Here is a 14,079-nt window from a genome sequence, read left to right as displayed (position 1 = left end):
ATTTTGGTGACGAGACAGCAACATATACTTAGTTTTCTCTGTGTTTGCTTCTAGACCAACCTCCTTACTTGCGTCAATTAAAGTTTGTGTGTTCTTCTATCCGGTATCTACATTATCACCCAGTAGATTCACATCATTGGCGAGAACAACCAGCTGATGTATCCTGTTTAGTTTCGGTCCCACCTGGTTTCCTCGACCTTCGTAATTGCATATTCTAAGGCAAAGTTGAAAAGGAGTGGCGATAAAGCCTCTCCTTGTTTTAGACCATTCTGGATGGGAAATTTATCAGACAAATGTTTACCTATACGGACTTTACTATACGTTTCATTTAAACACATTTTAATGAGCCTAGTCAGTTTCGTGAGTACAGAATATTGTACAATATTTCCCTCCTAAATGAATCATAGGCTTTCCTGAAGTCTACAAATAGCTGTACTTCGACTGATCAAGAATTTCTTCCTCATTACAACAGAGTTAATGAGTTTGTAGAACTCAGACTGTAATATTTCGTCTTTTGCTTGAATAAGTTCTGCCGGAATTTGAACATTACCTGGCGATTTGTACTTTTCAATTTTGCAGTAGTGACTTCAACGTCAAAATGGCTAGGAACAGGTACTAACGGATTAGCTGTATGAATTTCTATCTACCTAACATCACTGGCCCTATGTGCATTCAATAAATGAGAGGCGTACGTTAGTTCTTCCACTTATTCAAAATGAATCTGCAAGCAGATCACAATTCTCATCCTTCACTAAGTTACTGCTAGGTCGGTAGCCCCTCTTAAAGTCATTTATTCCTCTATACAGGTCTCTAATGTTCTTTTTCTTACTGTTCTCTGCAAGCTCATTAATTTTGTCTTTCAGATATTCCTCTTTTTATACCTGAAAAGTCTTCTGGTTTCACGATTTTATATTTTTCAGATTATCCCCATTTATTTCGCTTGAATCCTGTAACCACTGCAATTTGGCCTGCTTTCTTTGATCTAATAATTCTAACCATCATTCGTCAAACCATGACTTATGCTTCTTCAGTTCATAATAACCTAGACTCTCTGTGCCTGAAATGTTGATATTTGATGGCTATAAACATACACAGAGAAAATAGTAAGAACCCGTGAATGATGATAACAAATGTGAGGAAAACCAGAGCGTACAATGTTAACAAATTTACGACCAAATCTGTGATGGTGAACTCTCACAATGTGAAGCACAGGAACTGTCTTTATTATTTTCTGTATCTCTAAATACTAAATCAGCACGCACATTTCCGCTCTAGTAATTAAAAGCGGAAAAAAACTGTAAATTTAGATTCTGAAAGGTACTGAAATGGTGCATAACAATCAGAATTACTGAGTTCTTGGATTCTGTCAATCCGACATTCTAAAGAACAAAGCTCTAAATTCATTTGTGTAGTTGGCAACTGACATGAAAGGAGCATTAAAATTACAATGTATTCCAATAATTCTTTTTTTCATATCAGTGAAGCATTAAAGGGTATGTAATTTCTAATTATTCGGCTCAATATTACACGCTCTCTCTCTCTCTCTCTCTCTATGGCTCTACAGCCCTTTGAAACTTGGCCGCATTTTTAAGTTTATTAATCAGCTGTTGGTCTATGCCGATGATGTGAATCTACTGGGTAACAATGTAGATACCATAAAGAAAAACACACAAACTTTAATTGACGTAATTAAGGAGGTTGGTCTAGAAGTAAACACAGAGAAAACTAAGTATATGTTACTGTCTCGTCACCAAAATGCACGGCAAAATCATGACATCAAGATAGGAAATAGATGTTTTGAAAATGTGGCACAGTTCAGTTATTTGGGAACAACGATAACAGATCGAAACCTGATTCAGGAGGAAATTAAGAGGCGATTGAACTCGGGTAATGCTTGCTACTGGTCAGCCCGGAACGTTTGGTCTTTTCGTCTGCTGTCCAAAACATAAAAATTAGAATATACAAAACTATAATTTTACGTGTGGTTCTGTATGGGTATGAAACTTGGTCTCTGACATTAAGGGAGGAAAATAGGCTAAGGGTGTTTGAGAACAGGATGTTGAGTAGAATATTTGGACCGAAGAGGGATGAAGTGACAGGAGGTTGGAGAAAACTGCATAATGAGGAGCTTCATAACTTGTACTCTTCTCCAAGTATAATTAGAATGATCAAGTCGAGGAGGATGAGGTGGGCAGGGCATGTAGCACGAATGGGGGCGAAGAGGAATGCATATAAGATATTGATGGGAAAGGCAGAAGGAAGGAGACCACTGGGAAGACCAAGGCGTAGGTGGTTGGACAATATTAAAATGGATCTTAGAGAGATAGGACGCTATGGTATGGAATGGATTGCTCTGACTCAGGATAGGGGCCAGTGGAGGGCTCTTGTGAAGACGGTAATGAACCTTCAGGTTCCATAAAATGCTGGGAAATTCTTGAGTAGCTGTAGACTTAGCTTCTGCTCCATGAACGGCGCGGCTCCATGAGTAAGTTAATCCTATATACAGCCGATAGTGGTCGGTAGGACTCCTTACACTGGGGATAAGCCTGTCGCAAGGACTCTACTTACACATAGATCTCAAACACAGAATAAACGCACACAGATGGCCTCAATATAACTTAGTGTCTCAAAATTTCGACTTGCACATTCAAGCAAACTGTATGTACCATGAGGTAACAGGATCGCTAGAAATGAGAAATGACGTCATTACCTACCATACATAAACATGGCCAGTAGACATGTATTGCTTAAGAATAACAACTACTTGAGTTGCCTGCATCTACGTGAAAGCAAACCCAAATGGGCTCAGGGCCAGCGACGTATTGAAATTATCCTCGTTCCGTGAAGTTACTTCGTACCTAAATACACTCCGTTCCACTTGCTGACCAAGCTGATTCCTACAGTCACTTCCTGCATGATTACAATGTTCTTCTCCAGTTACTCTCATTTATACGTAAACGAGAGTGTGACAAGTACTGTTGCACTTCTTCATAGCAGACACTAGTATTATTGTCGGTATTATATTTCTCACATGTTAATCTTTTAATTAAAATATTTACCTTTCCAGGGATCCTCTCCTACAACTGCAAATTAGTAAACACTATTACATGTAAGGACGAGAATCGAGCTGAGGAGAAATAACCTACTTATATTTACTGAAGGCCATGTCATAGTTCAGGCGGTTAGTCGCCGGGTTCCCACAGCGGTGACCCGGGCTCTAGCCCAGGTAACATCATGTGGGATTTGTGGTTGGCAAAGTGGCACTGGTCGGTCACGGTAGCCGAGCGGTCTTCACACGCTTGGAAACCGGGATCGTGGGTTCGAATCCCACTCAGGATATGGATGTTTAGTTTGTGTGTGTGCGTTTTTCTGTGTTTGTCTACAGGTAGTGGCCTTGCGACGAGCTGATCACCCGCCCAAGGAGTCCTACCGAATGTGTAAGATCTAGAAAACCCGAAGTGAACGGAGAAGTTCATGGAGGTAGGCCTAGGCCCACTGGGGCTGTAGTGCCAAGGAGGGAGAAAAAAGTCGCACTGGGATAGATTTCTCCCGAGCACTTCGGTTTCCCCTGCCAATTCTCATTCCACTGATTGCTCCAGACTCATCATCTATCGTCCGGGGCTGGTAAAATATGCCGGTTAGTGGCCGACTTACCCAGTGGACTCAGTTTCACCCCATCCCAAGAAACTAAAAAAAGGAACTATGTTTATTAATGAAAAATAAACCACACGTTTTCTTAAAACAAAATCGGCCGTGGGAAGATGAAACGAAACTTTCCGCCTCAGTGGCTACTGTACATCCCCTTTATCCAGTTGTATCCACGAACTACAGTTTCTACTAACTTTGTCCAACAGGTAAAGTACAATGAAATCATTTGTTTACAAACACCGTAACGTGATCTGACGCATCGATCAAAGAATAATACTATGTAAGATTTGAGGTTTCCACGGCGGTGACTATGAAGAAAGCAGTCTTGTGAGATGTGGCGCCGTGTAGGTATTGTGTTATCCGACGTTTCGGAGGAAAGTATCGCCTCCATCTTCAGAGCACCTGCTCACGCTGGTTCGCTCGCTGATTCCTTCTTCTTCTACCCTGACGATGGAGGGAATACTTCCCTCCGAAACGTCGGTTAACACAATATCTACACAGCGCCACATACCAGAAGACTGCTTTCTTCAAAGAATAATACTATTTAACGCGTGACAACACATTCCGAAATTACTACGCTGGTCTACAAAATGAATTAAATATTTAGAGCGCTTATTGTAAATTCAGTTACGAGAAAATTTGCTGAATGAAAATATGATAATGGTGAATTCTCGTATTTTACAAAAGAAAGAACGGAATAAATATTTTACCTCTATTCTTATTGTACGTAATTATTTTCGTGACACTATAGCCCTGCAACGACATTGAGATGTATTTATTTCAGAAAAACAAAAAAAAATATATCTCCTTTGAAGCAAGAACGTGTGAGTGTAGGCCTGTACGTATGTACTTAGTACGAGTAGTTAATTATATGCATGCTTTCAGGACTCCATATGCGTGCCAATTTTTGTTACAGTATTCAAAGCAACACTTTTTTGTCCAATTTTTACGTAAATAATCGACTAAAATTATGTGCTCAAACACATATTGTTAAAGAAATGTCCTTATAAATCACGTAAACAACTGTATATCATAGTACTGCTACACATCTTTCTACGTCAGCAGCGTGCATTAATCTAGTTCAGTTACAATTAAAACAGAATGTTAAATACCTGTCGTTGGAAAACATCTGACGGCAGACAAGCGGGATCTCGTCGTCTGCGAGATATTCGGGACCAACGCCCCGAGAAGGCGAGCGCCCGGCGTAAGAGCGAAGAATATAGGCAGTATTAAAGCAGGATCAATGGTTAGTACCCACGCTCCACCCACTCACACCCCTCTTCTCTGGGCAGCCAGTGGACTATCCCTGCACGAGAATCAATGAACCCGCCCATTCTGAAATACGTTCACAACATCTGTGTATCGATTATCTTTGACCCACAAATTCCTAAATCTTTGAAAGTAACTGAAATAGTCTCTTTTGCTGTATTCCGTTACATATTCTAAAAATGGTCTCCGTAAAAGTTACACACGCAATAATTTCAAAATATCTTTTCAAGGATGGAAGAATACTACTCTGAAAGTTGTTCATTTTGCTATTCATCCATTCATTTACTCGTATACTAGAATTCAAGAGAACAAAATTAAGCTAATAAGCAGCTTCAATTAGAGAAATGCTTTCCTCTTTCAAAAGAGCCTGGACAGTCCGTGTAAGTGACCTTGAAGAAGAGGAGTATTTCAGAGATTTTCAATTGGTGGGAAAGCGAAATAACGTAGAGCTCAGCATTCAACAAAGTAGGGATAGCTCAGTCGGTGTAGCATTGTGCTACGGGCTGGAAGGCCGGGGTTCGATTCCCTACAGGGGCTAGATTTTTCTCTACTGCACAGTATCCAGACCGTTCTAGGGGCCACCCGGCCCCTTATCCAACGGAAAATTAGTGCTCTTCCCAGGGATAGAGAGGCGGGAGCGTGTAGCTGATCACTCACATCCATCTACCGCCGAGCTATACCTCCACTCCCCCACATGTCTTCATTGCATAGCACTTGATTAATTAAGCAGAGAGATAATTTCACCTTCACCATTTCGAGCACTGAACGGATAGTGAAAATCTTGCCGGGAGACCGCCCCACCGTCACCCTTCACTTCTGATATCCATGGTGGATAAAGCTGTCCCTGTGCTTAACTAATTAAGCACAAAACCATGAATGCGTATAGACTTAGTCCGAAGCCATCTGCTCACGCTGGTTCCACGCTCGCGTGTTTTTTCTCTTTTTTCTTCTACCCTGAAGATGAAGTAGGTACGTTCCTCCGAAACGTCGGTTTATACTATGTCTACACGGCGCAATATCCCACAAGACGGCATTCTTCATAGTCACCGCCGTGAAAACCTCAAATCTTACATATCAAACTTTTAGTTCTCAGTCAGTGCAGCACAGAGCAGTCGATCAGCATGTAAGTGAGTAAGCGCATTATTACGGCCGGTGATGTTGCTGCGAAGTAACAAGTTAACAGAGAACTGATCCCAAAATCATAAGTGGTTACGGACTGTGGGAGTGGAATTTTTCAAATATCTAAAATCGTTACTGGTGACGCGTGACAACCTAAAGAGGTGGGACCAGAACATAATACGAAATATTTACCTTCCCTCTATTCCTATATTTAGGAAAGTGTTATTTGAATTTCACATTCATGAGTTTACACTTATTTTTACATGGTGCCTTTCTTTCAGCAAATTCGGTCTTATTTTTGTGGACAAGAACGTCATAAACAAAGAGTCTGCACCTACTCCCCCTGTAAAGTTACTTCTGAAAAGTGCAGCTTAATATCATACTCCACTTAGTAGAAATACAAGTCCCACTTCCCCCCGATTGAGGGAGGATTCGAACCCAGCTAAGCTCAACTGCTTCCCCCTCCGCCCCAGTGTGGGTAGCACATAGCACAGACCGGCTGACACTTCTATAAGTAGTTCAGTAAAAATGTGTACGAGCTTAAAAATGCACTGTTCCCACAACTTACTGAGTCGGACCGGCTGTATCCCTCGCGTCTGTTTTAGATTCTTTTTTATAATTACAGCACAAAAATTTTTGTGAGACTGGGTTACTTCAGATTTTTTAATTTAATTCGACATCTCATCGACTTCTATTCATCTACGTTTAGTACCAGAACAAAAACTATATTATTTTATCCTGCTGTAGTGTAGTAATTGAAACGACTTATATGTCCGCCAGAGATCTGTGTTTATATTGTGTTCCCATTGTCGAGCTTAGACCTTCATGGTTGTCCATTGTTGATGCCGATTCAGGACCACGAACACGGAGGCAACAAATATCTTCAAGCCGTCTGCGATTCTGCTATCATTCACGTGGATCAAAGAGTCAAGAGTAGAATCCACATCAACACGGGGTTGCTATTAAACTTGAAATTAAATTCATATTAGAGCCTAGTCACTCGAAGTAGACACACACGTGCACGCAAGCACACAAACTGTTCGTGCAAATGCATGTAATCATTAATAAATATAAAGACAAAGGAAACCTAAAGTTAAACACGTATTTTTCGCTCTGTTTTCTACCGTCTGTAAGAGGAAGGTGAAAAATGGATGGGGGAGATGTGAATGCACACAGAATTTTACAAAGATCCGAAGGCCCAGGAGCATCAGTCCAAATGAAACCAAACAGACTTGCGAGGGGAAGCGTCACAAATTAGTATAAAAAGCAACCATAACAATTTTTTAATTTCTCACTTATTTACCGTTCAGCCTTCCAATTTAATCAGCACTTCTTGTAAAAACGTTGTTAAAGTACTTAGATATACAAATAATTGGGTTTTCGCTGGAAAAATCAACGTCGAAGAAAGTGTAAACATTCGAGTAAGAAACTTAATATTTTTCAGGGCGCAATCTGAATATGTAACAGCTGTTCATAAATTACAGCGTCAAACGGATGTTTTCCGGTGTTCCCTGACTGATCCGGCAGGGCGTTTGCTCCTTGATTCGACCAGTTTTATTAAATTAACGATGCAGAGTCCTTCGAAAGTCGCTCAGATAGTCAAAAATTTCTCCACATTTGTTGGAACGCAAACTTTCATTATCGATTACATAAGAACTTGCTACTGGACCTCAATCTGAACATATTCAATCCAAATGCTTTCTCTCACGCCAAATTTCTTAAATACTTATTTTATTATCGTTCCATTCATGTCTATGTGTCAGACAAAATTGCCGTTTTATATAGCCCCTAATTTAAATAAAGCATAAATCTACGTACAACTATTATATCCATCGAAAGCGGTTTATTGTGAATTTACACGCAATTAAATAACGTGTAAATCTCGTTAAGACGTTCAACTTTCACTTCATACATTTCAGACACTACATACGCCACGTTATCAGACTACGTGAAATAATTATTTATGGCACTTTATAATGTTTCTGCAGTGTGTTAAGCTAAGCAGGAAAAGTACCTCTATCTACAGTAATAAACATCAAGGTCAATGAAATATGTAATGTCGCAAAGAACGCATATGGAACTTAACTTTCCATTTTGATATTTCTTTTGGAGGTTTAAATCAGCAGCGATGCCCGAATTTTATTTAGGTGTTGTTGAATACTCTGTATTCGAACCTTCCAGTGCATTCCAAAATATCAGACGGAAAAACAGAGTAATACAAGAACAATTTAATTAACTAACCAACTATCTACGTATAATTCCATGGCTCAAGATAGGCCGCGCCATAGATCAAGCGGTTAGTCGCTGCCTTCCCACGGCGGCGGCCCGCGTTCGATCCCGGGTCTGGTCAAGTGGGATTTGTGGTGGACTAAGTGGAGCTGGGGCATATTTTCTCCGAGTACGTCGGTTTCCCCTGTCCATCTTAATTCCACCAAATTCTCCATCATCATAATCACCCGGGGCAGGCTACAATAAGCCGCCGTGCCGAGTGGACCCAGTTGGACTCCACCCCCAACTAAACGAATTAAATTTATAATGGTTCAAGATGGGTGCTTTTTGAAAAGCCTGTATTTGCTCGGATGACCAAGAAATGCCCCCCCCCCTCCCGACTTAATGGAATCCAAAGCTTCTTTATCGTGTTCGCACGAGCGCGGATTGGACTCTTCCCTGACACATATTCCAAACTCTTTAATCATATTTGTTAAAATACACATTAATATTTTCCCAAAACCTCCAAAAATCTTCCCTTATTACCTCCCGTAAAAATTGTTTAAGCAACTCTGATCTCATGTGTGCTACATGTCCCGTTAATTTTACCCTCTTTTTATTTTATCGCCTTATTAATATTTGGTGCAGATTGCAAATAACCGAACAACCTGATTTTCAAAAGTTAGTTATTTCGCACCGCTGTAGTGGGGCCACATTAGGTCAGGCATTCACTGTATTTCTATAGAAACATTCCAGAACAGCAACATGTGGGAACAATCATATTGTTCGTGCCTTTCCTCAGTCTCTCCAGGCAAATGCTGGGATAATACTTCGATTAGGCCACGACAGGTTCCTACCAAATATTTTTCAATTCATCTTTCGTCTTATCGTCCGACGTTATATAGTCTTGATACTGACAGCGTCGTTAAATTACCACCTGAAAGAATGAAACATTTTGTGTGAGTCATAATATAATCCGTCATGCACTTGGTTGGCTATTCATGCTGAGTTCTCATACTGGTTTCTTGCTTGGCATACACTTCGACCCTGAAGCTGGAGTTCATATGTTCTCCCGAAGCGTGGGGCAACTTAAACCGGACTACCCGACGTTATGCCCAATAACAAACTTTAGTACGTCGATACTCTCAAAGCTGCTTTCGAGAATCGATACAACCGAATCATCGAGAGTTTTATTTATATATTTGGTTTTTTTATTATTGTAAGAAAAAACTGCGAATACAAAAATGGCCTAGGCAATGCCCATCCAGCCTTCTTTAACACGTGTACCATCGAGAGAGAGAGTTTAGCACCTTAGTTCCATCTGTCGGCTATTTCTGTAACAATCCGCCATATACTAGTACGTGTTCTAGCTGCGTTCGAGAACGGATACAATCTGACACCTCACTGCCATCTCTCGGTATACCATGTAATGAATCACAAATTGTACAGATTCTACCAATAGATGGAGACGTATGACAAATAATGTTTTCTTTAATTTCATATCCATTTAGTTGGAAAGTGTTTAATAAAAGTGATTCATTGTCTTTGATTGTTAATAGTAATTATTAATCTGAAAATATTTAGTTCCAAATCGGCGCGTAAATCTATAGATTAGTTCATACATTGATCTATAATTTCTTAATCTTCCACGGTCGTTTGTGTACGCCGATAGATACCGACTGCGCAGCAGGAACAAGGCAAATTCGTGCCTTAAACTAATGAGTAAGGAAAATATAGAGCCTTGGTGACGCTTGGCTCCCGCTAGGCGTTCTCTAGCACTATGTATTTTTGAAAGGGTACAGGTCGTCCTCTGAGTGATTTGTCTACTTTTACAGATCATTCGAGTGACAGCGATCTACCCTACGATAATGAAACAAAAAAGAAGCAGTTGTTTACGATAGGCTTACAGTGAGATCAGAAATATGCTTCACTTGTAACAAAATGATTCCATGTCATATCAAGATAGAATAGTTAATTGGTAAGAATTATCTCCAGGAATGTAGCACTTCGTAGTCTTGTAGAAATTTCTAGAAGTACACTTTTATCAGGGGGTACTATGCTACAAGCCGGAAGGTCGCGGGATGAGGTCATCGGATTTTTCCAATTTACCTAATCCTTCCAGCCGCCCTATGACTCTGGGGTCGACTCAGCCCCTGACAGAAATGAGTACTAAGAATATTCTTGGGGGTGAATGGCGGCCGGCGTGTAAGGCCGACCTTACCGACATCTATAAGCCAATTGTCTAGAAAATGTGGGAACCTCAACATCTCACAACCCTATGGGCCTCCACGGCCTGTTACAGGGATACCTTTACTTTACTAACACTTCTATCAGACTACACGGCCGCGTATAAACAAGATAGTATACTGTTCATCGTAACCACTGTGAGAATCTCGAAACGACAGTAATGCCACAGGCGAAGTAGTCCCTATGTGTAATTAATTAAGCACCATGCCATGAGAACGTATGGGGGAATAGAGGAATAGCTCCACCGTTCTTGACTTCGGCATTATGAGTGGTCAACTTCAGGCCCCAGATACTGTACACTTGTGGAAAGAGACCCCGGTACCCTCTGGACAGGAGGCTGGGTGGACCCGTGAGCCAGTCTGGAGCAGGGAATCATTTCTTTGCTCCTGCCGTCCAGCCAGTCGCTGTACCGACTGAGCTACGAACGTATCGCCTCCTTCTGACGATTTGTGTCGTATTAATTTACGTGGAAAAGGAAGTGAAAAGAATTTGTAGCACTACCTGCTTCAAGGGAGAATGTCCAGTGGCGGGGAGGGCTAACTTGTTCCCCTTTTTAACTAACCGATTCAACTGAAAACATATGAATAATGCACCTCCAATTAATATAATTTAATGTGCTTCCTTGCTGTTATATAATGGGCAGACTAATTATTAAACTCCATTTCTAACTAAGTGTTTTCAACTTCACAAAATGATTATTTATGTGCAAACGTATGTTTGTAATCTTCTATTATACTATTGTATACTACTATTCTATTGTACGTAGGTAAGTCAACCAGTAAGTTATAACTGGATATAGAACTTAAACAAATAAGAGGACTGATTTGAAAAATGCTTTTATTTCTCAACATAATCTCCCTGTACAATGAGGCACTTGTACTAAACTTGCGAATCATGTTAGCTCAGTCGCTATAGTGACGGTCTGCGACCTGGATGGCCGAGGAAATTGGATGCGACTCCCGACATGGACAGAAAATTTTTCGCTTCTCCAGTTTCCACATCGGCTATGAGGTCAACTAGCCTCCTATGCACTGGGTACTGGGGTTTCTTTCCTTGGAATAAAGGGGCCGGCACGTGAAGCCGACCACTCAACTTTCATTTAGGGCTAAGGAATCATATCCTTACTCTCCTATGTGTCTTGGTGCTTAATTCGTTAAGTACACAGGAAACTTTATTTTCTATTATGCTGACAAACTTACCGCCATCTTTGAGCCGATTGTCTAGATAATGTGGGACTCTCAACGTGCCTTCACGGCCTGGGACAGGGATAGCTTTACTTTTTTACTTACTAAATTTAACATTTCTAAGTGTAACGATTCATAAAACTTATGACCTCCATGTTATTTTCTGTTTTGTGCTGCAATTGTAAAACAAATTTCAAATCTGCAGACATCTCTCAACATGCATTTTGGTGGAGCCCTCTGGTTTTGTTGAAGGCACGGAATTAAAAAGAAAAGTGACGTGGTAGAGATCTATAATCGAATTTTATGCTATGTAAACTTTTAGTTTAAGCGTCAAGGGTGGGCACGAGATATCGGACATATTCTAAAATCATGTTTTCTGTTTAGGAAACCGGCCTAATAAATATGTGTTGCGTCGAGTTAAAATTCGAACTATTGCAGCACAGTTGAAGAGTGCACCCCGGAAACTAACCACAAAGAATGAGAGTTAGTGTCAGCTGAACTGGAGCCAAAAATAGTTTCGAACTCTGCCAAAAGTTTCTTTGGACTTATCTCGACGTTATGGATCTCTGGATCTGGGCTATTGTTTCATTAAAAAATCAATGTATGAAATTACTGACTGAAAATATGCAAGTATGAAGATGTAGAAAATGAAGTCTACTGGCTCTCATCAATTTTGTCTGGAAATAAGACTTACGTAAAGTGTACCGAATGTAAAATTCGTGGTTCGTTTTTCTCTATGAAGTTTGTTCCAAATATTTTCCGGTCTCTGAATAGTTAGGGAGTTTCGTGCAAGCAAAACACCTGTAGTTCTTTAAGTACAGGGTCCTTTGCATAGCTTTGCAAGCCAGCTTATGAATCTTTTGTGGTAATATTGGGAATGAATCGTTTGACATCGTGTGTCGCCCAAATATTCAACATAACTGTTCAAGCGCTTTCTTAATATATTTTGAAGGTTCCGCTTGAAATGGAAGTTTTTTCTTTTATCAGTGTTGCCCGAGAACATGTTTCTTTTGGTATTGCAGCCGACAGCCGTCTAATGAAGACACGACTGTCACTTGAGATGATACCTTTGCCTGGGGATACTGGGGTTTCGGATACTGGAAGGGGAACACACTTCGGGGTTTATGAATTACGGGGTCTCCAGAACCAACACCGTGTATTTCCGTTTTAAGTTAAAATTGCGTACAGTGATTGTCAATCTTTACATTAGTCCTCCTTCAAGCTCGCCTCTCACTGATCTCTCCTGTCGGCATCACTACTTCTATTCACACCAATTCGCTCCCAGCTCGCTGGCCCTACACACAACTCGCTACCTCCTACTTTAACTCACTTCTCTGTTCTCTGTCTAAACTTCAACTGCCTTTTCACTCACCTTCAGGCAGCTCCTAGCCACAAGTCCCTATGTGGTCATTAATGGAACAAGAGACAGCCAAGGGTCATGCTAGGCACCAGTACCACATTTGTTTGCCGATATGTTTATATTAAACCATCTCAGGTCTCCAAGGTACACTGGTAGGCAATTCAAGACTCCTTCTGGCAGGTCTCGTACAATGTCAAATCATGGATTTATCACTCAAAATACCTGCCCATCTCGACGGAAGATAACACTAGGAGCAAACTGGCGACGTTAATGACAACAGTGGTACCATAAGCCTAAGGAGGACTATGCTGAATTACAACTTGAAGGTCATGGGATGGTACCTCGCCGGAGGGGCTGCTTTCAGCGTGTGAAAACATGCATAAACTGGTCATAACTACAATTAAATAATTTTAGCGAACAAGTTCGATTACAGTATATACATATATAATCAATTAATAATGTAACCCATTAATCAATGGATATTAAAGAGGTTTAAGGGCCGGGATAACACAGTCGGTATTGCGACTGGCTACGGGCTGGACAGTCGAGGGGTCGTAGTTCGAGTCCCGGTGGGGGCAGGATTTTTCTCCTCTCCTTTTCGTCCAGAACGGCTGTGGAGCCTATCCAGAATCCTATCCAACATATGCAGCGGGGGCGCTTTCCCTGGGATAAAGAGGCAGGGTCATGAAGCTGATCACTAACCTCCGACTACTTCCGAGCTCAAGAATATGTGAATTTATGTATTCACTCCCCATACGTCTTCATGGCGTAGTGCTTAATTAATCAAGCCCAGGGAGAATTTATCTTTTTAAATTTATTGAATATATGTGATGAGAAAGTGTGGATTGGATTCATCTGGCTCGAGATGGGGTCCAGTGTTTGGTCCTTGCAGACACGGTTATAAACTTTCGGGATCCATAGAAATCATGGATTTTCTGAAAAAGGAGTTCGGCTATTGGTTTTTCCGGAAGTACTCTGCTCTATATACTTAACTTGTACTGACACCTCGAGAATAGGCTTTCCGATATGAATTCAGTTTATCGT

At 40.8% G+C, this 14,079-nt stretch overlaps 1 protein-coding gene and 1 non-coding gene across 2 annotated transcripts in view; one reads left to right on the top strand and one right to left on the bottom strand.

The window, feature by feature from the left end:
* LOC111861720 (ras-related protein Rab-37) overlaps positions 1-4,877 on the bottom strand; it is an 89,700-nt gene extending 84,823 nt beyond the window's left edge. The window contains exon 1 of the mRNA XM_023846520.2: positions 4,761-4,877. The gene's annotated coding sequence lies outside the window, so the exon portion shown is untranslated. The remainder of the gene's footprint in view (positions 1-4,760) is intronic.
* Positions 4,878-9,949: 5,072 nt separating this feature from the next.
* LOC111861723 lies at positions 9,950-10,106 on the top strand. Its single transcript, XR_002842297.1, has one exon. It is a non-coding gene; the product is annotated as a U12 minor spliceosomal RNA (small nuclear RNA).
* The last annotated feature ends 3,973 nt before the right edge of the window (positions 10,107-14,079 follow it).

Source organism: Cryptotermes secundus, unplaced genomic scaffold (genome assembly GCF_002891405.2).
Source record: "Cryptotermes secundus unplaced genomic scaffold, Csec_1.0 scaffold235, whole genome shotgun sequence".
Taxonomy (NCBI): Eukaryota; Metazoa; Arthropoda; class Insecta; order Blattodea; family Kalotermitidae; genus Cryptotermes; species Cryptotermes secundus.
Note: the sequence above shows the minus strand (reverse complement) of the source record. Positions and strands in the feature narration are given on the sequence as shown.